The sequence below is a fragment of the Oryctolagus cuniculus genome, chromosome 1 (assembly GCF_051225735.1).
Source record: "Oryctolagus cuniculus isolate XC-2025 breed Fujian yellow rabbit chromosome 1, ASM5122573v1, whole genome shotgun sequence".
Lineage (NCBI taxonomy): Eukaryota > Metazoa > Chordata > Mammalia > Lagomorpha > Leporidae > Oryctolagus > Oryctolagus cuniculus.
Window position 1 is genome coordinate 235,018,807 of NC_142867.1, and position 24,622 is coordinate 235,043,428.

Consider the following 24,622-nt stretch of genomic DNA (forward strand, 5'->3'; position numbering starts at 1 on the left):
CCCTTCAGCGTCCAGCGCTGCGCCATGGCAGGTGAAGCCTCCCCTTGCGACACCCGCATCCCGTACCGGTGCTGGGTCACGACCCAGCTGCTCCACTTCTGATCCAGATCCCTGCTAATGCCATCTGGGAAAGCAGCTGAAGATGGTCCAAGTCCTTGGGCCCCTGCCCCCGTGTGGGAGACCAGAAGAAGCTCCTGGCTCCTAGCTTTGACCTGGCTCAGCTCCAGCCATTGCGGCCATTCGGGGAGTGAGTCAGCGGATGGAAGACTCTCTCTCTCTCTCTCTCTCTCTCTCTCATCCTGTCTCTGTAACTCTGCCTTTCAAATAAATAAAAAATAAATCTTTTTTTAAAAAGGAAAAAGACCCCTCACCAGCCTCCCAGTGACAGCAGCTCAGGGCAATCCCCCTTAAGTTCTCAGGAGCCAACCGAGCCCCCCAGCCCCCAGACAGGTCCCCTGCCCCCTACTCCCAATTAAGGTGAGGGAGAGGAGGCTGAGGCTGAGGCTCCCGGTGGCAAAGCCCTCCCCCCGCCAGACGCCTGGGAGCAGTAGTAACTGACAGGAGGGCTGCATCTTGGAGGGGGGGGGAGGATTAAAACCAAGATTCTGCTATTATTTCTCTCTGATAAAAGTACAGCGAGGAATAGCTCGGCGGTGTCACCGCCTAGTTTTTCATTTGTGTTTTTGTTTCATGCTTCAATATCTTCCTCCAGCTGCTCGTGTCTGCTTTTCTTTCCTCCTCACTTTGTTCTATTCGTTCTCCCCAGAAATGGGGTTTATAAATCATCGTAATGCAGCCTTGGGAAAGATGGTGCTTAGTGCAGGGAGAAATACATCGCCGCTAACAGCCCCGGCAGGGAGAAGAGCGGGCGCCTTGTTGCTGGGTCCCGGCGACAGGTTACTGATGGTGTTTGCTTTTTATGTCTGTGCGCGCGCCGCCGGGGCAGGGCCGTGGGGAGCGCTCCGCGCGCCACCTGTGCAATATTTCAAGGCTCCTCCAGTCGTCCGAAAACAAACTGCTCCCGCCCGTTCTCGGGGAGGCAGGTGGAGAGAGGGAAGACGCGCGAGGGTAGGGACGGAGCATAAAGAGGCGAGGCGGGCACGGACCGCAAACTGCGAACGTCCCTTTCCTGCCTGAAGCCGGTGCGCGCGCCCCTGCTTTCGGGTTCGACTGCGTTCCTCCGGTCCTCTGGACGGACGCGGGGGGCCGAGTCCCCCAGGCGCAGTCAGGGGCCTCCCGCCCGCCCGCCCGCCTCCCTCCCTCTGTCCCTCCCTCCATCCCTCCTCGTAGTTTATGGTCCCATTTTCTCTGCAGTGAGACCAGCAGGAAAGCGCTGGGCTGGAGGCACCAGGCTCCCGACTCACGGCGGCCTCGCCGTGCTCCTGCGATCCAGAGCCAGGCAATGAAAATCCCGCCAGGCCTTAAATCAGAACAGAAACATCCCGGGGTCACGCACAAGCGCCGCTGCCAGCAGCAGCCGCAAGCTGTCCACTGCTGTCCCGCCCACATGCCTCTCCACCTGCGCCCACCTGGCGGGTGCCTACCCAGCAGGTGCTGTGGGAGGCCCCGCTGACCCCACCCACCGCGTCGGGAACTGTGGCTTCATCTCCCTGCACTCGGCCAGCCGGGTCTCGCCTGTGAAAGCTGATCTTAGCTCGGCAAACAGGACGTTCACTTCCCCTCGGGGGTCAGGGCTACGCGGGCAGAGGCACTTGGAGGAATTGGTGTCGTGTAGCTCAGCCCTGTCCGGTGGAACTTTCTGGATGGACGCGTCCTGCCCTTGCTCTGACCAGGAAGGACACCATGAGGCTCACGGGGATCCTGAGTGTCAGACCCGGCCAGTGGGACAGAAAGCTCCATTTCTAGGGCAGGGGAGGCAGCAGACTCGGGAGGCAGGCTCTGGGGAGGGGCGCGAGCAGAGGCCCCTTCTGGGCTGCATCTGCGGTCGTCCCTGCCGCTGCTCTGTCGCCCAGGCCAGCGCTGGACACCGGAGGTGTGCACAAGCAGGTGAAAGTGTGGGAACATCATGACGCGGCCGAGCTCCTTAGAAGGCCCACTCTTTCCCCGAGTGTGGGGGGGTGAGGATGCACGTGGATTTGATATCCAGGCTGGCTCCCGGAAGAGCACCTCCCGTGCAGTAGAAGTGAGAAGGCCGTCCAGGTGCACGGGGGCTGCTTTCCTGCGAGGAGCTCAGTGGTGACCCTGGGATTGTCCCATTTGTCCCTGTGCACGCGGTGCAGCCTGGACGGATAGGGGTGTGTGTGTGTGCATGTATGTGTGTTAGATTATGTGTGTGCGTGTTAGAGTGTGTGCATGTATGTTAGAATACGTAGCATGTGTGTGAGTGCGTTAGAGTGTGTATATGTGGGCCGGCGCCGCGGCTCACTAGGCTAATCCTCCGCCTTGCGGCGCTGGCACACCAGATTCTAGTCCCGGTTGGGGCGCCGGATTCTGTCCCGGTTGCCCCTCTTCCAGGCCAGCTCTCTGCTGTGGCCAGGGAGTGCAGCGGAGGATGGCCCAGGTGCTTGGGCCCTGCACCCCATGGGAGACCAGGAGAAGCACCTGGCTCCTGGCTCCTGCCATCGGATCAGCGCGGTTTGCCGGCCGCAGCGCGCTGGCCGCGGCGGCCATTGGAGGGTGAACCAATGGCAAAGGAAGACCTTTCTCTCTGTCTCTCTCTCTCACTGTCCACTCTGCCTGTCAAAAAAAAAAAAAAAGTGTGTATATGTGTGTTGGAGTATATGAGTGTGTATGTATGTATATGTGTTAGATTTATGTACATGTGTTAGATTGTGTAAGTGTGTATGTGTGTGCTAGATTACACACGCGAATGTGCATGAGTGTGTTAGAGGATGTGTGTGTTCTGTGTGTGTTAGATTGTATGTATTTGTGTGTGTGTGAGTGTGCATGTGTTTCTGTGTGTGTGAGTGTGTCTGAATGTGCTTCTGGTGAGTGCACATGTGTTTGTGTGTGAGTTTGGACGAGTGCGTGTGTGCTTGTTCAAGACCTTCAAGAAGCCTCTTTTTTTTTTTTTAAGGTTTATTTATTTATTTGAAAGGCAGAGTTACAGAGAGGCAGAGAGAGAGAGGTCTTCCATCTGCTGGTTCACTCCCCAAATGACCACGACAGTAGGAGCTGGGCCAGTCCAAAACCAGGTGCCTGGAGCTTCTTCCAAGTCTCCCATGCTGGTGTAGGGATCCAGGGACTTGGGCCATCTTCTCCTGGTTTCCCAGGTCACAGCAGAGAGCTGGGTTAGCAGTAGAGCAGCCAGGTCTCGAACCAGTGCCCATGTGGGACGCTGGCACTGCAGGGGGCAGCTTTACCGGCTACACCACGGCGCTGGCCCTGGCTCTTCTTCTCTGGGTTGTCCACACCCTCCCAGACAGGACACCTGCACGCAGGGCTTCCTAAGCTGGCAGCCCCCTAAAATCCACTACAGAGCTTTTCTGGATGATTCAGGAGGAGTGGGGTGGAACAGTCCCCGCCCCCGCCCTCATTTCCTGTGGGTGCTGCTCCCTCTCTGCCTTTGCCCATCCCCCCATACACCCCTCCCCCAGTTCCTGGGCAGCTGGGAGGTCCAACAGCTGGGCCACACCCACTGCCTCTACTCGGTGTGTCCCGGGGCCTTGGGCAGGGGACCCGCCTTCTCAAAGCCCCCATTTCCACCTCTGGGGGACGGACTGGTCACAGCATCTGCTTGAGCTGCGACGGAGGAGGGACAGTTACACCCGAAAGTGGCCGTGTGCACCATGCAGCATTACCCGGCTGTAAGAAGAAAGGCACTTCTGATCCATGCTGTAGCCCAGGTGGACCCGGAAAACACCACGCTGGGCGCTGGAACCAGATGTGGAAAGCCACACGTGCGATGATTCTGCTTACAGGAAACATGTAGAATCAGCGAATCCACAGAGACGGAGACAGATGGTTCTAGGACTGGGGAGCTGGAGGAGGGAATGACACGTGACCGCTGGACGTGCGTGGGGTAGAAAAGTTTTGGCATCCATTGGCAGTGCTGGGTGCACAGCACTGCGAATGTCCTGTCACCAAATTGCTCACTTTAAAACAGGAAATTTTGTATTACGTGATTTTTCACCTGAAAATAAAATCAGTTAAAAAAATGCACGAGTGTTCATGGACCCAAAGCTGCCACCGCAGTGCCTGGCGCATGGTCAGTGCTGACCAGTGCCTGGCTCCCAAAACAGCGGCTGTGAACCTTCACTTCTGCCCACTGTGGTCTTGAGCAGGCTGCAGGTGCACCAGGAAGTGTTGGCGAGGGGCCCCCTGTTTCCGGATCAGACAGAATGCACACATGGGGACGAGGTGTGTGGCCAGGGACAAGCAGGGTTCAGGGCACGGCTTCCGCCTGTCTCCTCCCTACCCCAACCCTCTCCACAGCACAGCCCAGTGCCACCAACTACAGCTTGGCCCCTGTGTTAGCCCACCTTCCGGCTCGGGGAGCCGGCTTCCAGTGGCAGCGATGGCGGCAGCAGCTTGATTCCTGGAGCCCGAGGAAGCCATAAATCTAGAACTTTAATCATGTCTTCATGATCATTCAGCAAAGAGCGCGCAGGATTTATTCTCCCGGGCCGGCAAAGGGAAGGCTGCGGGGGGTTGTCGTGCCGGGGGTTGGTTTAGCGCAGGCAGAGCTGCTCCCCGGGGCCCTTCCCGGCACTGGCCGATGAACGATGACACCGATGGCCGTAACAAGGCAATTACTGGTGTGTGCGGGCGGCGCTGCAGCGCGGCGCCCCGGGACAGCCTTTGTGCCGCCGCTTCCCCGGGCGGCACCGAGCGGCGGCGGCGGCCGCTTCTCCCTGGCTCTGCGCCCTTGAGAACGCGGAGAGCATTTTTTAAATGCCCTGTGGTGCTTCCCAGTCTCCTCTGCAAAGGTTAAGCAAGAAGACACATGGATGAAGCCTGGAGAGGCCTCGGCGTTCCACAGCTCGCAACAGTCTGTGTATCCAGACTCTCGCTGCTCCTTCATTTCAGAGAGGCAGCCGTGGGCGCCGGTCCCCTGGCTGAGCCGGCTGCTTCAGCCAGCGGCCTCGTTCAGTACAGGCGCCAGGCAGAGGGGCGCGCGCCCCCCGGACACAGCAGGAACCCAGCCCCAGCCCCGGCTCCTGCGCGGATCTGACTCCAGAACTTGAAGCACATGCCGCTGTCCCTATCTTTCTGTTTCTTGTATCTTTTCCAGATGTGGGATCGAATGAGGGGGCTTTAAGGAGTTCGTGGAAGGGAAGGGGGGCGGGCAGTTGTGCTGTGCAGGGTTTGGCCGGCTGTATACCTGGGGCCCTGGGTTTGAGTCCCACCTCCATTTCCAGTCCAGCTCCCTGCTAACCTGCGGCCTGGAAAGCAGCTCAATGAGTTCCCGTTTTCCTGCGGGCTCCTGTCTTTGGTCTGGCCCCGCCCCAGCTGTTGTGGGTATTGGAGGAATGAACCAGCAAATCCAGCAGATGGGAGATATTCTCTCTCTCTCTCTCTCTCTCTCTCTCTCTCCTCTCTCCTCTCTCCTCTCTCCTCTCTCCTCTCTCCTCTCTCCTCTCTCCTCTCTTCCTCCCCCAATAAATAAATAAAATTTAAGAAAATTCAAGGAAATGGAATTAAGAGGTATTGCAGGGGTGGATGCTCATCCTAGCAGTTAGGTTGCCCCAAGGTTGGCTTCTTATTTACTAACCGTGAACAAAATCGACGTTGCCCAGGACATAGTACCAAAATTGTCACAAGCACCTTGTGTTGGAAGGCAACATGCTGGTTTGCTGATTGACAGGCAGCATCTTGGGAGCCACAGTGAGCTGGGTGCCTGCCCGGCCGGCCTTTGGGCTGAACCTACGCAGGCTCCTCCCAGGAGCATGCCCTGCGTCCTTCCTTCTCCACCTGAAAACAGGCTGGAAGAGGCGAAGTGACTTGTCTCATTATAAAACAGCACCAGGGACCAGCGCTGTGACGTAGCGGGTAAAGCTGCTGTCTGCAGTGCTGGTGTCCCATGTGGGCGCTGATTCGAGTCCCGGCTGCTCCTCTTCCGATCCAGCTCTCTGGAATGGTCTGGGAAAGCAGTGGAAGATGCCCAAGTCCTTGGGCCCCTGCACCCGTGTGGGAGACCTGGAGGAAGCTCCTGGCTCCTGCTCAGCTCTGGCTGTTGTGGACATTTGAGGAGTGAACCGGTGGATGGAAGACTTCTCTATCTCTTTCTCTGCCTCTGCCTCTCTGTAACTCTGCCTTTCAAATAAATTAATTAATTAAAAAAAAAAAAAAAACAGCACCAGGCAGAGCTTAGGGGCTCAGCCCAGATGTGCCTGTCTTCAAATACAGCCTGTGTCCTGCATGCCCCCACAGCTGCAATGTCCATCTCTAGAGCTGCTGGGTGAGGACAAAACCAGCAAACGCCACATGTGAGGACGCAGGCATGAGTTCATGGACCGTGCAGCTACAAGATACGTCTGGGTTGGGTGTTTGGTCTGGTGGTTGAGCCACCAACTTGGGATGCCAGCAACCCCTATCTGAGCCCCTGACTTCAAGTCTTTGCTCCACTTCTCATTCCAGCTTCCTGCTAATGTGCACCCTGGGAGGCAGGGTGATGGTTCCGGTTCTTGGGTCCCTGCTACCCGTGTGGGAGACCTGGATTGAGCTTCCAGCTTCAGTTCACGTATTTACGGGGGTTGGGTGGGGTGGTGAACCAGTGGATGGCAGCATTCTCCCTCTCCCTCAAATAAAAGTAACCTGTTTAAAAATGTAAGTTTATTTCAATGCAAAAAAAATTTTGAAAGCCATGCATACCAGAGGTCTTCAAAAAGTTCCTGGAAATGCATATTATGAAAAGATGATGCCTGAATTTCAAAATTTCTTGCACCAAAATAAACTTATTGGCTGGCGCTGTGGCTCACTAGGCTAATCCTCCACCTTGAGGCGCCAGCACACCAGGTTCTAGTCCCGGTCGGGGCGCAGGATTCTGTCCCGGTTGCCCCTCTTCCAGGCCAGCTCTCTGCTGTGGCCCGGGAGTGCAGTGGAGGATGGCCCAAGTGCCTGGGCCCTGCACCCCATGGGAGACCAGGAGAAGCACCTGGCTCCTGCCTTCGGATCAGCGCAATGCGCTGGCCGCAGCGCACCAGCCGCGGTGGCCATTGGAGGGTGAACCAATGGCAAAAAGGAAGACCTTTCTCTCTGTCTCTCTCACTGTCCACTCTGCCTTTAAAAAAAAAAACTTACAAGTTTATATTATTTTTTAACTTTTATTTAGTAAATATAAATTTCCAAAGTACAGTTTATGGATTACAATGGCTGTCCCCCCCGTAACTTCCCTCCCACTTGCACCCCTCCCATCTCCCGCTCCCTCTCCCATTCCATTCACATCAAGATTCATTTTCAATTATCTTTATATACAGAAGATTGATTTAGTATATATTAAGTAAAGATTTATATTATTTTTAAAAATGTATTTGAGAAGCAGAGCAAAGTGCAAGATAGAGAGACAGACAGAGAGCTCTCATCTGCCTGTTCACTTCCCAAATGCCAGTGGTGGCTGGGGCTGCGGAGTGCCAGAGCTGGGAGCTAGGACACAATTCGGGTTCCCCACGTGGGTGGCAGGAACCTGATTACTTGAGCCATCGCCACTGTCCCCCAGGGTCTGCAGTAGGAAGCTGGAGTCAGAACAGAGCCAGGAACTGAACGTGGTCGCTCCAGTGTGGGTTGAGGGCGTCTGAGCTGCTACGCTAAGTGCCTGTTCCCTAAATGTATCTTTCAATCCCATGTCCCATAAACTTCTCATTGTGCTTACAGTTTTCGGGGAGCTGGCTACGTAGCCCAGTGTCATCTGTGTCACCCCATATCGGAACGCTTGTCTGAGTTCCTGCTGCTCTGCTTCCGATCCAGCTCTCTGCTGAATGCCCCTGGGTAGCAGCGGATAACGACCCAGGTGCTCGGTCCCCTGCACCCACGTGGGAGACCCAGATGGAGCTCCTGGCTCCTGGCTGCGGCCCAGCCCTGGCGGTGGGGAGTGACACAGCAGATGTCCTACCTAGATGGCAGGAACTCAAGTACCTGGATCATCATCTGCTGCCCAGGCACAATAGCAGGAGGCTGGACGGGAGGCAGAGCTGCTGGGACACGAACTGGACTCCAGTTCAGGGGGTGGATGCCCCGAGCGGCCGCTGAGTCACAGCACCAGCCCCAGAACTGCCTTCCTTTTCAAGGCCAAGTGCCACTCCGAGGTATGGGCGTGTTCCGCTTTGCTTATCCACTCTTCCCTTGATGGTCTTGGATGGACCTTTCGACTTTTGAGAAATAATAATGCAAATAATAATGCTGCCAAGAACACGGGGTGCAGCTACCCCTTCGAGTCTCAGCTTCCGTTCCTTCTGGACACCTACCCGGCGGCCCTGCTGGGTCACGTGGCCATTCGGTGTTCAGTTCTTGGAGCAACCACCGGGCTGCTCTCCCCGCTGGCTGCCCCCTACGTTCCCACCAGCGGTGCACAAGGGCTTTATTTCTCCCAAGCCCTGCCAACCCTTGCTATTTTTTTTTAAAGATTTATTTATGTATTTGAAAGACAGTTACAGACAGAGAGGGAGAGATAAAAAGGGGGAGAGAGAGATCTTCCATCTCCGGTTCACTCGCCAAATGGCTGCAGCAGCTGGAGCTGCGCCAGACCAAAGCCAGGAGCCTCTCCCAGCACTGCCACGGGGTAGCTAAACGCTTTGTCCTGCGGCTTCTGTCTTCGCTGCTAGAATCTAAGTGTCACGTGACAAGGGGCGACGGCGTCCCCTTCGCTTGCTGCTCCATCCCCAGTTCCTTTCTCACAGTAGTTTGGATATAATAAGTGAGTGAACACAAATTCACGCTTGTCAAGGAGCACACACGCATGCACACGGGCACACACATGCGTACATACAGACAGCACGCGTGTGTTGAGGTTTAGCTCTCTGCCTGTGTGCACAAACCAGGGCAGCCCTTTTCCAGTAGAAGAGGCAAAACATCCATTAAATAAAAATATCTACAACGTGTCATTTTTAAAAAGATTATTTATTTATTTTAAAGGCAGAGTTACAGAGAGGCAGAGGCAGAGAGAGAGAGAGAGGTCCTCCATCTGCTGGTTCACTACAATCTGATGGCTACAACGGCCAGAGCTGCGCCGACCCAAAGCCAGGAGCCAGGAGCTTCCTCCGGGGCTCCCACGCGGTGCAGGGGCCCAGGGACTCAGGCGTCCTCCACTGCTTTCCCAGGCCACAGCAGAGAGCGGGATCGGACGAGGAGCAGACGAGGAGCAGCCGGGACATGAAGGCACCGCCCCTGGGAAGCTCTACCACACGCAGCGCTGGGCCCTGAGAAGCTGTTTTTTTTTTTTTTTTTTTAATAAATGACGCTCTCTTGTTGGCCCAAGAAGTGGAGGGGGGATCAGCCCCGGCCAGACAGAGGTGGCTGTGAGGGGCTGGAGGGCGGGGCTGCAGCCGTGGAGGGCCGGGGCGTGTGCCAGCACCAAGATGGTTCCCCCCCGGTGCCCTGCGCGAGGAGGTGAGGGCGAGACGAGCACATCTTCCATTCCCTGCTAATTTGTAGTTTTCTGGTGTTAGCCAGGCTTACAAGACACATGCTCCCAATTAGCTGCTCCTCTTAATTTAAATGCTTCATAAATTATCTCCTGCGCGCGCGGATTATCACTTCATCATGCGAGTTAGCATTTAAATAAATAGCTGCGGTGTAGGAAATTAGAGAGGTTTACTTCCGAGGCACTGGCATAATGAAGGAAAATACCGCGGCAGCTGAACAGGGCCAGGGGCGGGGGGGGGGGGGGGGGAGGGCACCTCCGGCTTCCAGAAAAGCCCCTCGTTGCTTCGGCATGCTCTTGCAGGAAGGATATTCCACTTGCCCATTAAAAATTTGTTTTTCTAAGTTTTGAAATAACCACAGGTTTAGAAAAAGTGGTGGAAATGGCACAGGGCGGTCCCAGGTACATTCCCCAGCCACTGCCTCGGTCACTCTCACAAAACTGCAGATCCCGGACCACACGGGTCCATCCCCAGGCCCTGTTCAGATCCTGCCAATTGCTCCATCATTTTTAAAAAAGATGTATTTATGGCCGGCGCCGTGGCTCAATAGGCTAATCCTCCGGTCGGGGCACCGGATTCTGTCCCGGTTGCCCCTCTTCCAGGCCAGCTCTCTGTTATGGCCAGGGAGTGCAGTGGAGGATGGCCCAGGTGCTTGGGCCCTGCACCCCATGGGAGACCAGGAAAAGCACCTGGATCCTGGCTCCTGCCATCGGATCAGCGCGGTGCGCCGGCTGCAGCGGCGGCCATTGGAGGGTGAACCAACGGCAAAGGAAGACCTTTCTCTCTGTCTCTCTCTCTCACTGTCCACTCTGCCTGTCAAAAATAAAAAAAAAATAATAAAAAAAGATGTATTTATTTATTTGAAAGGCAGAGCTAGAGAGAGAGAGAGAGAGAGAGAGAGATCCTCCATCTGCTGGTTCATTCCCAAATGGCCGCCACAGCTGGGGCTGGGCCAGGCCGAAGCCAGGAGCCTGGGGCCCCATCCCAGGACTCAGGCCATCTCCCGCTGCTTTCCCAGGCACATTAGCAAGGAGCTGGTTCGGAAGTGGAACAGCCGGGACTCGAACCGGTGCTCCCATGGGATGCCTGCCTCTCAGGCAGCGGCTTAACCCACGGAGCCACAACGCCGGCCCCTCTGGCAGTTTTTTTCAAGTGGGCACTCCAAAGACATGGCAGTGTGCCACGGTGCCAGCATGCAGCCGAGCCCAGGCGCTCAGGGGCCAGGGTCGCACAGTGACGAGCCAGCCCTCAGCTGGAAGCACCGTCCCTGCCCCTGCCTCGCCGACGAGGGAGATGAGGCTGCAGGTCGCCCTTTTTTTCAGGTTCCCCAGCTGCCAAACGGTGGGGGCCGGGAGGGAACCGTAGCTACAAGGATTGCTGTGCCGGCGCTGCCCCTCCCCCAGCCGCCGTGGTGTCCTCGTGGTGGGACAGTGGCCCGGCCTGCTTGCCTCTGTACTGTGTGGCGCCTCCTGGGCAGGACAGCCCTGGAATCCGGAGGCTGATTCTTTTTACATTTTCATTTATGTATTTACTTTCATTTTATTTGAAAGATAGAGGAAGAGAGAGAGAGAGAGAGCGAGCGAGCGTTTCTATCCGATAGCTCACTCCCCAGTGGCCAGGGCTGGGCCAGGCCGAAGCCAGGAGCCTGGAGCTCCATCCAGGCCTCCCATGTGGGTGGCAGGGGCCCAGCGCTCATTCTGTCACCCTTGCCTCCCAGGTTGCATCGGCAGGAATCGGGGTTGGAAGCAGGGGACCCGAGACTTGGAGCAGACACTCTGATGCGCGATGCAGCTGTCACAAGGGGCCTCTTAGCCCTTGTGCGAATGCCTCCCCGAGCCTTATTCCTTTGTGAGAGGAGCGTGAGCAGCTCCCTGGGAGAGCCGAGTGCTTAGAGCGTTTGCCGAATCCAGGTGACGCGCACCCGAGCTGGGCCAACCCCGAGTCCGCCTGGTCACCGGCTCCAGGCCCTTTCGCTTCCATGAGCCCATTAAACACATTAGAAATGGTATTATCGCTTCTCTTTCCACTCGGACAAGAAATCAACACATTTCCGTGGACTCCTAGAAGTACCACGGGCCCACGCCTGGGGGTGAGTCAGTCTCACACGGAGGCAGGTGATCAGAAGTCCCAGGAGACCATTAGAGCGATGTGATAGGCTAGGGAAGCCAGAGGCCTTAAAGGATTTGTGACCTAAAGCCCAGCAGGAGGTGGCTGCGGACCCACTCCCGGAACTCCCCGGCGGGCAGAGCCTGCAACGGAAGCCACCAGTGCCACCCCACAGAGCCCCTGCCTGCCCACAGCGAGGCCACTTGCTTCCTCCTGTTGCTGTGTGGACGCCCACACGCACCCCCCCATGCATACCAGGACAACAGCCGCACCCTCAGGTCCTGCACAGACTCATAAAGCCCCTCCTTGGCGTTTCTCGTCTCTCGCCCTGGGGATGCTTTTACACTAGGCTTTAAATCAGGTAGGCTGGTGATGGGAGACGCAGCCGGCCACAGGCAGCCCAGCTAACGTGAGCTCTGTCTGTCTCCAGGGGGGTGTAACCACCCCCCCCCATCACTTGATAATGTGCCGGGTCATTGCTTGATTCGGAATCATTTCTGAAGAGGGTGACAGCAGCCGTTGGAGCCCCACTGAGGATGGACTGGGATTCCCTCTGGTGGCCCCCGCCTGGCTGGGATTGCCAGATAAAATGCAGGACGTCCAATTAAGTTCAAATCTCGGGTAAACCATGAATAATAAGTTATGTTCTCTGCAGTATTTGGGGCACACTTGGATGACACCGTGAGTCCTTGCCTATGGGAAATTTGAATTTTCCTGGGCATCCTGCATTTTTGTTGGCTAAATCTGGTGACAGTGCCAGCGCCCACTGCCTGCAGTTTCCATCACTCTGTCAGTGACCATGTGCTGCTTTCTTTCTCTCTTTTGGAAAATGACAAGCTGTGGGGACCTGGTGTCGTGTGACTTGCTTCAAAAGACTAGTTGTATCTTTGTCTTCAATACATTGCATTGTTTTGAACCCTATGGACTTGCTGCTGTTTCTCCGGTTTGGACCCACACTGGAGTCTCAGAAAATGTGACTACTTGGTGTCCCATTTCAAGGCACAGAGGGGCAGTGTAACTCGGCCGAGCTTGTCCAGCTGGGGAGTCCCAGAGCCTGGATTTCAGCCCAGGCGGTTGTAGCCGCTGAGCCTGAGAACTGACTGACAATTCACCCATCAGGGTAGCTGCCTGTGTCTGCAGCGGCAGGTGTCAAGGCACACTGGACGCGTGGAAACCAGCGCTTCCCCTGGCGCAGGGAGGGAGGGTGGGAGGGAGGGAGAGGCTGACTTTCCATCCACTGGTTCACTCTTCAAATGGCCACAACGGCCAGGGCTGGGCTGGGCTGAAGCCAGGAGCCTGGAGCTCCATCCGGGTCTCCCACGTGGGTGCAGGGCCCAAGCACTGGGGCCATCAACCACTACCTACCCAGCAGCATCAGTAGGGAGCTGGATGGGAAGCAGAGCAGCCAGGGCTCAAGCCGGTGCCCTGATGCGGGATGCCATCTTAGCAGGGGCAGCTGAGCCTGCTACGCCACAGCACTGGCCCAGGTGTATCCAAGAAACTCAGTCATCGGCATCAGAGGCAGCTCACAGAGAAAGCTGCTGGGGTGGGACACGGGGAGACGCCGATGGGTGTTGGCGGCAGGTGCCTGGGGCACCCAGGGCTGAGGGCTCAGACGAAGGCCAGCCAGGTGGCACGGGACCCAGGGCAGGCCGGACGGGGGTCGGGGGCATCAGGAAAGGCCAAGGAAGTTTTCTCTGAAATGGTCAGACCTGGCTGTGATTGCTCGTGCCTCTCCCACTGATCTACTAATCATAGTTCTTCAAATTTTATATCCGTGACCCTTGTAAAAGGATTGCATTGAAGGCGTGTTTTAAGCTGCATTTTAATAAGTCAATAAGAAAGCTCAAAATTATTTAAAGCTTCTTAAAGAGGATTATATTTGATTTCTTGTGGGAATTCTGGGGCGTAGAAGAGTGAGGAGACTTGGTCCTTCTGAGGTTGTTTTACATTAAGGAAATACATCATTTCAGACCCAAACTTTTAACCATTTTGTTGTTGGAATAGAGATGATTCCAACCAGAAGGCTTTTGTTACCTGCTGGAGCTTCCAAGCAAACATGAGGCTGTCCTTTGCCCTTTACTGGGAAAAGATTTATTATTATTTTTTATTTATTTGAAAGAATTACAGGGAGACGAGGAGAGATGGAGAGAGAAGTCTTTGATCCACTGCTGTTTCACTCCCAAAATGGCTTCAATGGCTGGAGCTGGGCAAGGTTGAAGCTGGGAGCCAGGAGCTTCCTCCGGGTCTCCCACATGGGTGCAGGGGCCCAAGCACTTGGGCCATCCTCTGCCGCTTTCCCTGGTGCATTAGCAGGGAGCTGGATCGGAAGTAGAGCAGCCTGGACTCGAACCCATATGGGATGCCTACGCTGCAGGCGGAGGCTTAACCTGCTACGTCACAACGCCGGCCCCGCCCTCTGCACTGTATTCCCTCACCTTCCAGTCAAGCTTTTGTGAGATGCAGAGGAGGCAGAGTGCCAGGCTCCCCATCATCACATCACACATCGCGAGGAAGAAGTGAATCCGGGCCAGAGCAGACGTTTAGTTCTTGTGGGCTTTATTTTATTATTTGATCTTATTTGTTGGAAACGGAGAGAGAGCTCTCATCTACTAGTTCACGCCCCTAATGCTCACAATGGCCAGGAGACTGAAGGCTGAGACTGAAGCCAGGAGCCGGGAGTCGGGAATTCAAGTCAGGTCTCCCACGCGGGCGGCAGGGACCCAAGCACTCGAGCCATCACTGCTGCCCCCCAGAGTCTGCACTGGCAGGAAGCTGGGGTCAGGAGCCAGAGTCGGGGTCAAACCCAGGCGCCCTGCTGCGGGGTGCAGGTGTCAACTTCACAGCCAAACACTGCTGCCTCCCTTCTCCACGGGCCCCTTTGCTGCGGCTGGTCTGCACCGAGTGCCATCAGCACCCAGGTGGCAGCAGCCGGACGCCTGGGAGGGGAGGAAACCCTCTCTGGCACTGGCATTGGCCCTCGCTGAGTTTCCTAGTGCCCGCCAGGCTCTAGTGTGCCGGTCCAGGGAGAGTGGAAGGCAGCGAGGCAGGGAGGAGGGGGCTCGGGCCGGCGCAGGGGTGCAGAGGCACCGCTGGAGACACTCCAGTATCCTGAGTATCACTCCGCCTACTACAGAGTGCAGAGCCAGCCCACGCCGCCCCCACCCCCACCCCGCACGCCCACCTGCAGCTCCGTCTTCTTGGCCCCTTGTGCTGACCACCAGTCCTTCCTGAGCTACAGCACCGATCATACCGTGACCCCTGCCGGCAACCGCCCACGGCTCCCTACCGCCTGTCAAAGCCACGGCCTGGTTGGGGCTAGCCCCACAGCTCATCTTCCCGCCATCGGCCGGGCCAGCTGCAACACCTGTGCTCCCCTCAGCCCCTGACACGGGCACCTGCTGTGATGCCCCACGTAGCCCGATGCTCCGCCTCTGTGTCCTCCTCAGAGGTCGCCACTGCCCGAAGCTCTGCCCAGAGTCTGCTCCTGCTTCCCCCTCGTGGCACTCAGGGTCTCTGCACAGATGCCCTGCGCATGGACCCAGGATCCATCCAACTCAGCCCTCACCCCTGCCTCTCCTGTCTCATCCCACGGGATCCCCACCTGCTGGGGGGCTGGAAGTGAGCTCTTCCCGCCCCTGTGACTTCAAGCTCTGATCTCCCCTGTCCCTGTCAGCTGCCACAAGGGACACCCACCTGGACTTGACGTCAGTCCCAGCAGATGTGTCTGGTCCCCTGGATGTGGCACTGGGCTGTGCCCACTCCGTACGGTTTGGACTATGTGGTGTGCTGATCTCTGCCCTGTGTGCTTGTCATCGTGGGAGGTGGGGACACGTCATAATGCCATATTAGAGGATGAATCGCGTCCCCCACAGGGGGTCTTCAGAAAGTTCATGGAAAACACAGATGATGAAAAGCTAAGTATGAGGTTCAGCGTTGCACTGAAATAAACTTGCCTTGTAACTCCATTTTCATGAACTTTGTGAAGGGCTCTCAACCCAGTCGCTGGGGTCCGTTATAAGAGAAAGGAGAGGGAGATTTGAGACACAGCCCCATCGGGACAGGCCAGGTGAAAACAGGCAGAGAATGGGGTGAGGCAGCCGCTAGCCAGGGGACCCCAAGGAGCACTGGGTGCCACCAGAGGCGAGGAGAGGAGCCCCAGAAGGGACCAGCGCTGCCCACGCCTCGACATCAGGTTTCTGGCTCTGGGCAGTGAGAGAATAGGCTTCCCTGGGCTTGGTGACCTGCTGCACGGCCACAGGACGTGGACACAGTGGCTGGGGCCAGGGGTTGGAGGCCAGGACGAGGGCTTTCCAGCCACGCTGGCTGTGACATCAATTCCCACGGCCCCCTGGGAATTCCCATGGCCTGAGCCTTTGTGTTTGCCTCGGTGACCTGTGTCAGGTTTCTCTGTGCCAGGAAGATGGCAGTGTTGGAAGGTGCCAGCCAGCGGCAGCCCAGAGGCCAGCACCCCCACTCTGGAGGTGCTGCCTCTGGCCGTTGGCTGGCTGACCCTGGACACAAAGTAGCCCCTCCAAGCAGGAATCTATAAAGCGAAGACTAGAGTCAACCTGCTTCACGGGCCATGACAAGGAGTCATTCATTCATCCAACAAAGATTTACTGAGCAACTATTATATGCCGAGCACTATGCTAGATGGAGACAGGGCAGTGAACAGGACACAGATGATGGTGCCTGCCCCACAAGGCTTACGGCACAGGAGGAAGAGAGAGGCGATGACCAGGACGCATTAGTAGAACACATGGGGAGTTGATGACGGGCGCCATGGAGAGACTCAAAGCTGGGAAGAGGACAAGGTCAGCTAGGGGCTGCACGTTTACATGGGGAGAAACCAAGGGGTCCGGGAGTGCCCGGGCACTGCACGCACAGAGGCTGTCAGTGCATGTCAGCTGCTTGCACTCAGGGCCGGGGGAGCCGACCCCCACCCTGCTCTCTCCCGCTACAGGAAGCGCCAAGCTGCCTGTGTGGGTCCCTCCTCCCGGACGCCTCTCTGGGCGTTGTAAGTGCTCAGGGCGAACACCTGGGAGAGGAGGGAGCCGGGCCAAATGCAGGTGCAAACTCAGGCCTGGGGCAGGCACCTGATCCTTCCCACTGACCACAGAGGGGGAGCCGACACCCGCTCTTTCAGGCCCCAAACTCGTTCCTGTTTGGAAAATGACAAAGCCAATTTTTTTAAAAAGTGTTATTTATTTGAAAGACAGAGTGATAGAGGGAAAGGGGAAAGAGACAGAGGCTCTTCCATCTGCTGATTCACCCTGTAAATGGCCGCCACGAGCGGGGGCCGGGCCAGTCTGCAGCCAGGCGCCTGGAACTCCATCCAGGCCTCCCGAGTGGGTGGCAGGGGTGCGAGCACTCGGGCCATGGTGTGCTGCTGCCTCCCAGTTGCACCAGCAGGCAGCAAGATCGGAAGTGGAGGTGGGACCCCCACCCCAGGCTCTCAGACGTGGGAGGGGGCAGCCCCAGCAGTGGCTTAACCTGCTGTGCTGCGAGGCCCACTGCCCGTCCCAAAGTCCAGTTTCTTAAAAAGCAAAGAATGAAATGCCAAGATGGGAAATGCGGCATCCACGGGAAGGAACTTTTTTTTTTCTCTTATTTGCTCCCTGACCCAAGCAGGTCTGGCAGTCACCGGCGGCGACTGGCAGGAGCGAATCAGCCGCGGCACAGCCAGGGGTGAACTCAGCAGGCCTGGGTTGTCCACGCCCTGCACGGTCCAGAGGAAAGACCGGCCCTGTCCCAGTCAGGAGGTGACCTCTAACCCCCGAGCCTGGGCGATGTTTTGCCTGGTTAGAGGGTCTTCATCTCTCTGGGGGTCCTTGGTCACACGGTGTCAGTTCACCCCTGCAGGGGCTGGACGACGACGTCCATGTAAAAACCCTAGCCTGCAAGGCCCAGGTCAGCTTGCCTGGCAGCCAGGAATGCTCTAGGCGTGTGGTCTCAGGTCATCAACGATGACGTCATCGTCGTCCTCGTAATCACCGGGACTCCCCCGAGAGGGGCAGGTGGTGTCTCCTGGACCCCACCCCAGGCGCTCATCCCTCAGCTGCTCATAGTCCGTACCCTTAGCTGTAACCCACCATAAGCCCAGCGGCTCTGAGTTCTGGGGGCTCCTCTAGCAAATTACTGGAGCCGAGAGTGGTCTTGGGGACCCCTGGAGGGCTCACACCTGCGTCTGAGTTTGGGGCGAGTCGACACAGAGACTCCCTGGGTCAGATGCCCGAGCCTGTGACCCGGAGGGAAAGCTGGGCTCCTCAGCCTCAAGCCTCTAGACAGGCTGCCCCCCAGGGAAACCGAGGCACGGGATCGGTCCCGCCGTTGCTGCCAGTGCCGACGGCGCTGAGTGTGTTTTCAGCCCTGCAGACTTGCGAAAGCACGTTCTCAGGGAAAAGGAGCCAAATCCTCCAGTGAGCACCCCCACCCCAACCCTCTGTGGCTTTTCATACTTTGGGCAAAATCAGATTTGCACCCAACAGTCCTGTCGGTGGCACGCGGTGTCCTGTCAAACAAAACAAAACAAACAGCATGATGGGTAAGGCAAGTGCGAGGCAGAGGGGGCCCTGTGTGGCCCCAGGGTGAGCCAAGAGGACTTGCACAGAGCAGGCCTCTCCTCCGCCTGGCCCTTTAAAACCAAAATGCTGGAGTTCATTTGCATTTAGATCTCTTTGGCTCCCGCTTTTCATCTGAAGACAAATCCTCACAAAAGGCTGCTTAATTAGACCAAATTAGATTTCCGCTCAGCAGCTTGTCATTCAGTACAAAACGCCGTTCTCTTTCTATTTTGGTAATTACAGGCTGGTCTGTACCGGTTTGCTTGCGCTCACGGCAGCCGTGGCGCGTCTGACCGGCATTCCTGATTTTGTGCAGAGAGGAGGAAAATTATTCGGCCGCACCAGATCTGTCTGTCTTGTAAGTTGGTTCAGGAGCATCAGCGGAGCCCTCTCACCATGGGGTGTTCTCACTTTTAATTCTTTAACGATCCACTGTAGGCGTAGGCGCAGCGTGGAGCTTGGTCACTTCCCAGACGGAGAGCCGAGCGCACACGGCTCACAGGCAGCCATGACGGCCATACAGCCCCGTCCCCTTCTCGGCACCTGCCGCAGCCGCCTTCCGGGAGCTCAGATCTATTTCTTAATTTTTTTTATTGGTATAAGGTGAACACGTTCCACGTATGTCATAGGTACAGACTTAACAGTGTAGTGATGCTTCCCCCCACCCTCCCTCCATGCACGGTCCCACCCTCCCTGGCGCTCAGCTCTCTCCTGTACCCACGCTCCCCTCCCGACCACAGGGCCACAGCAGTTCCCGCTTCCAGGCCCGCAGACAGGAGTTGCACAGAGGAGGGCCTCGCGGGCTGCTGCGTGCGTGTTGGTTGGTCAAGGCCTTGATTAGGGCGTTCCTCAAATATTCCCATTCCTGGTACCTGGTGCAGCTTAGCCTCCTGAAGACCACACACCCACCCACCCACACACCCCGACCCCCGGATGCTTCCCCCAGGGGTCGACAGGGTGTGCAGGAGGGTTGTTCTGGTTGAAAGCGTGTGGACAAGTGGACAGGAGCTGGTCTCTAGGGGATGGGGTGGGTGGAGGTGGGACAGGTGACGTCAACTCTAGTGACAGTTGCCACTCATTCTTGCCAAAGATATTGGTGTGGCCTACTGTGCCAGGGCCACCGAGGATTCTTACCTGACACCAACCCAGGAATTGGCTGGTGAGGTCCTCGCCCAAAGTCACACGGCTAACAAGCGGGTGGGTTGACATGGGAGCCCAGATCAGGCATACTCCAAAGCCGTCTTGCTGTGTGGCTCTGCTTTCCTGAGCCAAAGCAGGTGACCGAGTGGATTGAGAAGTGGGGGATCCAGATGAGCCGGATTGGGATGACGGGGACCGGGATAACATGGATTGAGATGATGCGGATCCGGATGACACAGACCGAGAAGTCGGGGATCCAGATGACGTGGATTGAGGTGTTAGGGAGCTGGACGTGCCCCAGAAAGAGAACACCAGGGCCGGAAGGGGCCCTTGGGGTCAGTTGCCTCAGCCCTCTGGGGCAGGTAGGAGCTGTGAGGCCAGAGAATAGGTGAGGGAGCCTCTTCCGGGCTGCCCCCCTGGACTGTCCTCCCCATTAGCCTCCAGTCTTCCACCCCCGAGGCTGCTGGCACCTGCCGTAGTCACGAGGCAGGAAGTCGCCTGGTTCTGCTGCTCCTGCTCCATCCGACCTTCCTTGGGGCCCACAGTGGACAGGGCTTTCCCGGGAGAACCTGGGAACAGATTCCAGACTTGGTTCTAGAGCAGCTGCCCTGGGTGGCGCAGGCCTGGGAGGGAGCCACAGACCACTGCTGTATGGGAAGGGGGCTTTTTACCACCCGCCGAGACCTTAACACAACAGCTCAGGCTCCAAATCTTTACATATCCAATTGCTTTAAGAAAACAGCCCAAGGGACCGGCGCTGTGGCACAGAGGGTTAAGCTGATGCCTGCGCCGCCGCCATCCCATACGCCTCTGGTTGAAGACCCGGCTGCTCCACTTCCGATCGAGCTCCCTGCTAATGTGCCAGGGAAAGAATCGGAAGATGGCCCAAGTGCTTGGACCCCTGCCACCCATGTGGGAGACTCAGAAGAAGCTCTGGGCTCCTGGCATAGCCCCAGCCACCCAGCACAGCCCCAGCCATTGTAACCGTTTGGGGAATGAACCAGCGAATGAAGATCAATCTCTCTCTTTCTCCGTAAGTCTGCCTTTCAAAAATAAATAAATAAATAAAGTCATTAACAACAGCCCAAAAAAGCAGATTTTCAGCCATTCAGGACCCGCCTGTTTTGCGTACCTCACAAAACTTTGCCACTCTTGGCTGCATGAACAGGACGGAGACCTAGCACTGCCAGACCCACACGGCCACAGCTCTGGCAGCTCCCTGGCCTGGCCCGGTCTCCCCCAGGGTGCCCTCGTCCCCCCTCTCTGGACAGTGCCCCCTCTCCTGCCACGTTGTCCAAATTCCCCCCAATCCAGCCAGCTGTGTGTTTGCATCTTGTGTCTTGATGTGCCCCCAAATCCTTGAACCCCTCCCTCTGCCCCTCCCGCCCCTCTCTATTCAAGGCACCGACATACAGGCGCCTGTCACTGGCTGCTGCCGCCTCCACTGCCACTGGGGGAGGGGAAGCCTGCTGAGGTTCCCCCAAAATGTCACCGCTGAGCTCCAGCCCCCCAGGCTGCCGGGAGGAGGGGCGGGAGGACCCAGCCCGCAGCCTCCCAGCTTGGAGCTGGCATCCGCAGCCCCTGGCTCCTGTCCCCAGTGGACCCCGGGCCTTATTAAGACGCCTCCTTCTAAAGCCACTTCCTGCTCCTCTACACCCCTGCTAGGCGCTGACAGGTCAGCCGCCATTTTGTGTTAAACTCCTACTCATTTATTACAATACCACTTTTTTTTATTGACATGGAAATAAAACTTACAATCAATGAGAGATTATGAAATACACATCAAAACAGAAGTCCCTGGAGCTGGCGTTTTCATCTGCTCTCGGGAAGGAACAAGGCTCTGCGGGGGTGGGGGGACACGGAACATTTTTCTTCCCGATTACACGATGCGACTCTCAATGAATCCATCAAGAAAAGGAAAACATAAATAGAGCAACCAAACAGCGCGGTCCTGCGGCTGTCAAAACTTAAAACAGTTCAGCTTCCCTTTGATTTCTGTTTTAAGTTTTGACAAAGTACACAGATCATTCTCGGCGTCTCCCTTTCTTTCTTCCTGCTTTGTTTGTCTTTCCCCTTCCCTTTTCATAGGGAGGCCTCCTTCTGAAATCGGCTCACCCTGGGGGCCGCTGGCTGTGGCCCTTGGCGGCTGAACCGACTGAGTGACTGGGTGGCTGTGGCGTTTGTCCCTCACGCCGCCGGCCCGCCGTGGGGGTGGGGTGGGGTATCGGGGTGGGGGGCTCTTTTTCACTCCCCGCTCCTCGCCACATCAAAGCGGGCTGCAAGTTGCCGCCTCCTTGGCTGAAGCGGCGCCAGGCTGGAGGGGGCTGGCGGGAGGGACCCTCACCCTGGCCCCTGGCCTCCGACGTCCAGTCTCAATCCCGTGGCCACGAGACTCATTCTCTTCAAAGACATAGAAGCCGCTCCTCACCATTGTCTGAGTGGGAGACACTCCTTCCCCCAGGACAGCACACACCGCAGGGGGCCCAGGCTGGGTGAGGGACCCCTGGGTGAGATCGCAGTGCTCCGTGGGGGCCCCTGGGACGGGCAGGGTGAGGCACAGGGGGCGGGGCGCTCGGTTGCCCACACCGGCCACCCAGCAAGGCTGCCCCTCACACACGCCCCCACCAGCTTCCACCGTCCGAGCAGCGAGCAGCGTGCCCTGGGCGAGATGACCTTCAGACTCCGGCCCAGCCCAAGTCTCCCTTCCTCCTGAGCTGCTGTCCTGCTGCTGGACCTCAGGTCCCTCGTGTCACGGGCTTCCCCACCTCCCAGCCGTAAGACAGAGGAGCGGGAGCCACCGTGTGTCCCTCCAGTGGTGACATTCACACGGGATGAGCCGCCAGCCCTTGCTAAGAGGACAGCTCAGTGGCACGCACTGTGTTCCCATGCCCCCTTTCCCGGTCTCAGGACACCCCCGCCAAGGGACACACCCTTCCCCGGTGGCCCCCGCCTGCCTGCTTTCTCCCTCTGCACAGCCCCCATTCTGGGCTTGGTGTAGCCAAGGATTCGGCGCCACCTGTGGCCTTGCGCACCTGCCTGGCTTCTTTCCCTTAGCGTGTTTTAGGGTCCACCCATGTGGTAACGGGGTCAACACCTTATTCCTCCCTGAAGAACGTTCTCTTGTGTGGACAGAACACGTTCTCCTCCTCCTCCTTGTGGTCGTTGTGAGTGATACTGCCGTGAACACACACATGTACGTATTTGTCTGAACACCTGTTTTCAGTTCTTTCGGGTGTGTACCTAGGAGCAGAATCGCTGGGTCGTAGGGGGAGCCTCTCCGTTAAAGATTTGCTTGTTGGGGCCGGCGCTGTAGCGTAGCAGGTAAAGCCGCCGCCTGCAGGGCCGGCATCCCGAATGCACACTGGTTCAAGTCCTGGCTGTTCCACTTCTGATCCAGCTCTCTGCTATGGCCTGGGAAGGCAGTGGAAGATGGCCCAAGTGCTTGGGCCCTGCACCCGCGTGGGAGACCCGGAAGAAGCTCCTGCTTCCTGGCTTCAGACCGGCGCAAATTTGCTTATTTATTTGAAAGTGAGAGCTATAGAGAGAGGGAGAGAAAGAGAGAGAGAGAGAGAAAGAGAGAGAGAGAGATCTTCTATCCACTGGTTCCCTCCCCAGATGGCCGCAACAGCCAGGGTTGGACCAGGCTAAAGCCAGGAGCCAGGAGCTTCATCCCGGTCACCCGTGTGAGTGGCAGGCAGCACTTGGAGCATTTCAGGCCACTAGCAGGGAGCTGGATCAGAGGTGCAGCAGTCAGGACACAAACTGGTGCCCCTGTGGGAGGCTGGCGTTGGAGGAGGCAGCTTCGCCCAGTGCACCGCACCGCTGGCCCTGGGAGGTTAACTCTGGGGCTGTCAAACAGACGTGTTAGCTGTGCAACGGGTCCTCTGTGCATGCAGACAGAACTGCTGCTCATTCGGAGCTGGGGGAGTCTGGTGACAGCCCCTGGCTCCTGTGACTGCTTTTTGTTACGACCCCTCCAGGCCCTCTGCGAGATGAATGGCTCCACCAGCCCTCTGCGCTGGGCACCCTCGTCACACCCATTCTATAGGTGGGGAAACTGAGGCTCGGGTGTTGAGTAACTTGCTGAAGGCACGGATCTGAGCGGCCGGAATCCCAGCTCCGACTTGGCCGTGGCTCCCATTTCTTAATCACTCAGCTGTTGTGCCCGGGAGCAAATGGTTCCATTCGGATCTGGAATGTGGCAGGGGGTAGGCTGGCAGTGGCCGATCTCCGCTCCTCACCCTGCCAGGCTCCGGCCCTCCAGCACTCCCTGGCTGCGCACAGCAGGGGCCGGAATGCAACCCGGCCTGGTGGCGCCCCCAGCGGACGTCTATGGGATGCCAGGGGTGGTGCAGAGCAGGGCCCTGAGTGGCGGTACGCCCGGGGCTCGCTTACGGCTCCTGCTTACCGGGCACTCGGTCTGTGGCCACCTCAGTCACAGATCTCAGCGGGGGGCACCGCGTCCCCATTTTACAAAACAAGGAACTTGGTATTCAGATGGTCTGAGCGGCCAGGTCAGGCCCACGCAGGCGTCACTGGCAGGGCGGTGCTCGCTGGACGGTCAGCGGGAGCCTGGCTGCAGAGGATGCGCCGCCTCTGCTGGGAACTTCTGTGTCTGCACCGGAGGAGAAGTGACTTGGGGCGCTTCCTACTCTCGGAGACTCCGGCCAGCTTTTATTGCTTTTCACAAAAGACACCCAGAGCAGGGCATGGCTTCCCGGCTTGCCTTTCTGCAGGGCGCTGTGGTTCCCCTCATCCACCTGAACAGAGCTGCTGAGTTACCGGCCCCCAGAGGCCGCGGCTCCGCATGGATGCATCCGTGCACTTTGCCGCCCGCCGCCGCCTTCTCCGAGTGTAATCAAACATCAAGCTAAGTAGCAAATAAATCTCTCGATCTCATAAGCTGCACAGCGAGATCATGTAAATGCAAATGAAGGAGCTGACTTCAAGCTGTCGAGGGGGAGGGGCGGGAACGCTAGGGGCCCTGTCGCCATGACCGCGACAGCGAGGGCCATACATCAGCGGCGAGATCCAAGCCGGCGGCCACAGGAAGGCAGACCCGGCTGCCCCAAGGAACAGGGAAGAACCAGGCAGGCAGCAAAACCCAGGCAGCCCCGGGCCATGGGAACCAGGACCAAACACAGAGGCAGGACAGGCCCGAGAGGGGCCGGAGAAAGTCCCCTTTGTCCAGGTGGCCCTGGACCCTGAGCTGCAGAGCCACGCTACTGAGGCCGGCAGGGGCCACAGCAGGGACAGAAGCCACCCGGTCCT

General features: G+C 57.5%; 1 protein-coding gene across 1 annotated transcript in view; it reads left to right on the forward strand.

Moving 5' to 3' along the window:
* Positions 1-24,622, forward strand: part of CFAP77 (cilia and flagella associated protein 77) — a 139,013-nt gene that overhangs the window by 46,294 nt on the left and 68,097 nt on the right. The gene's annotated exons all lie outside the window — the stretch shown is intronic.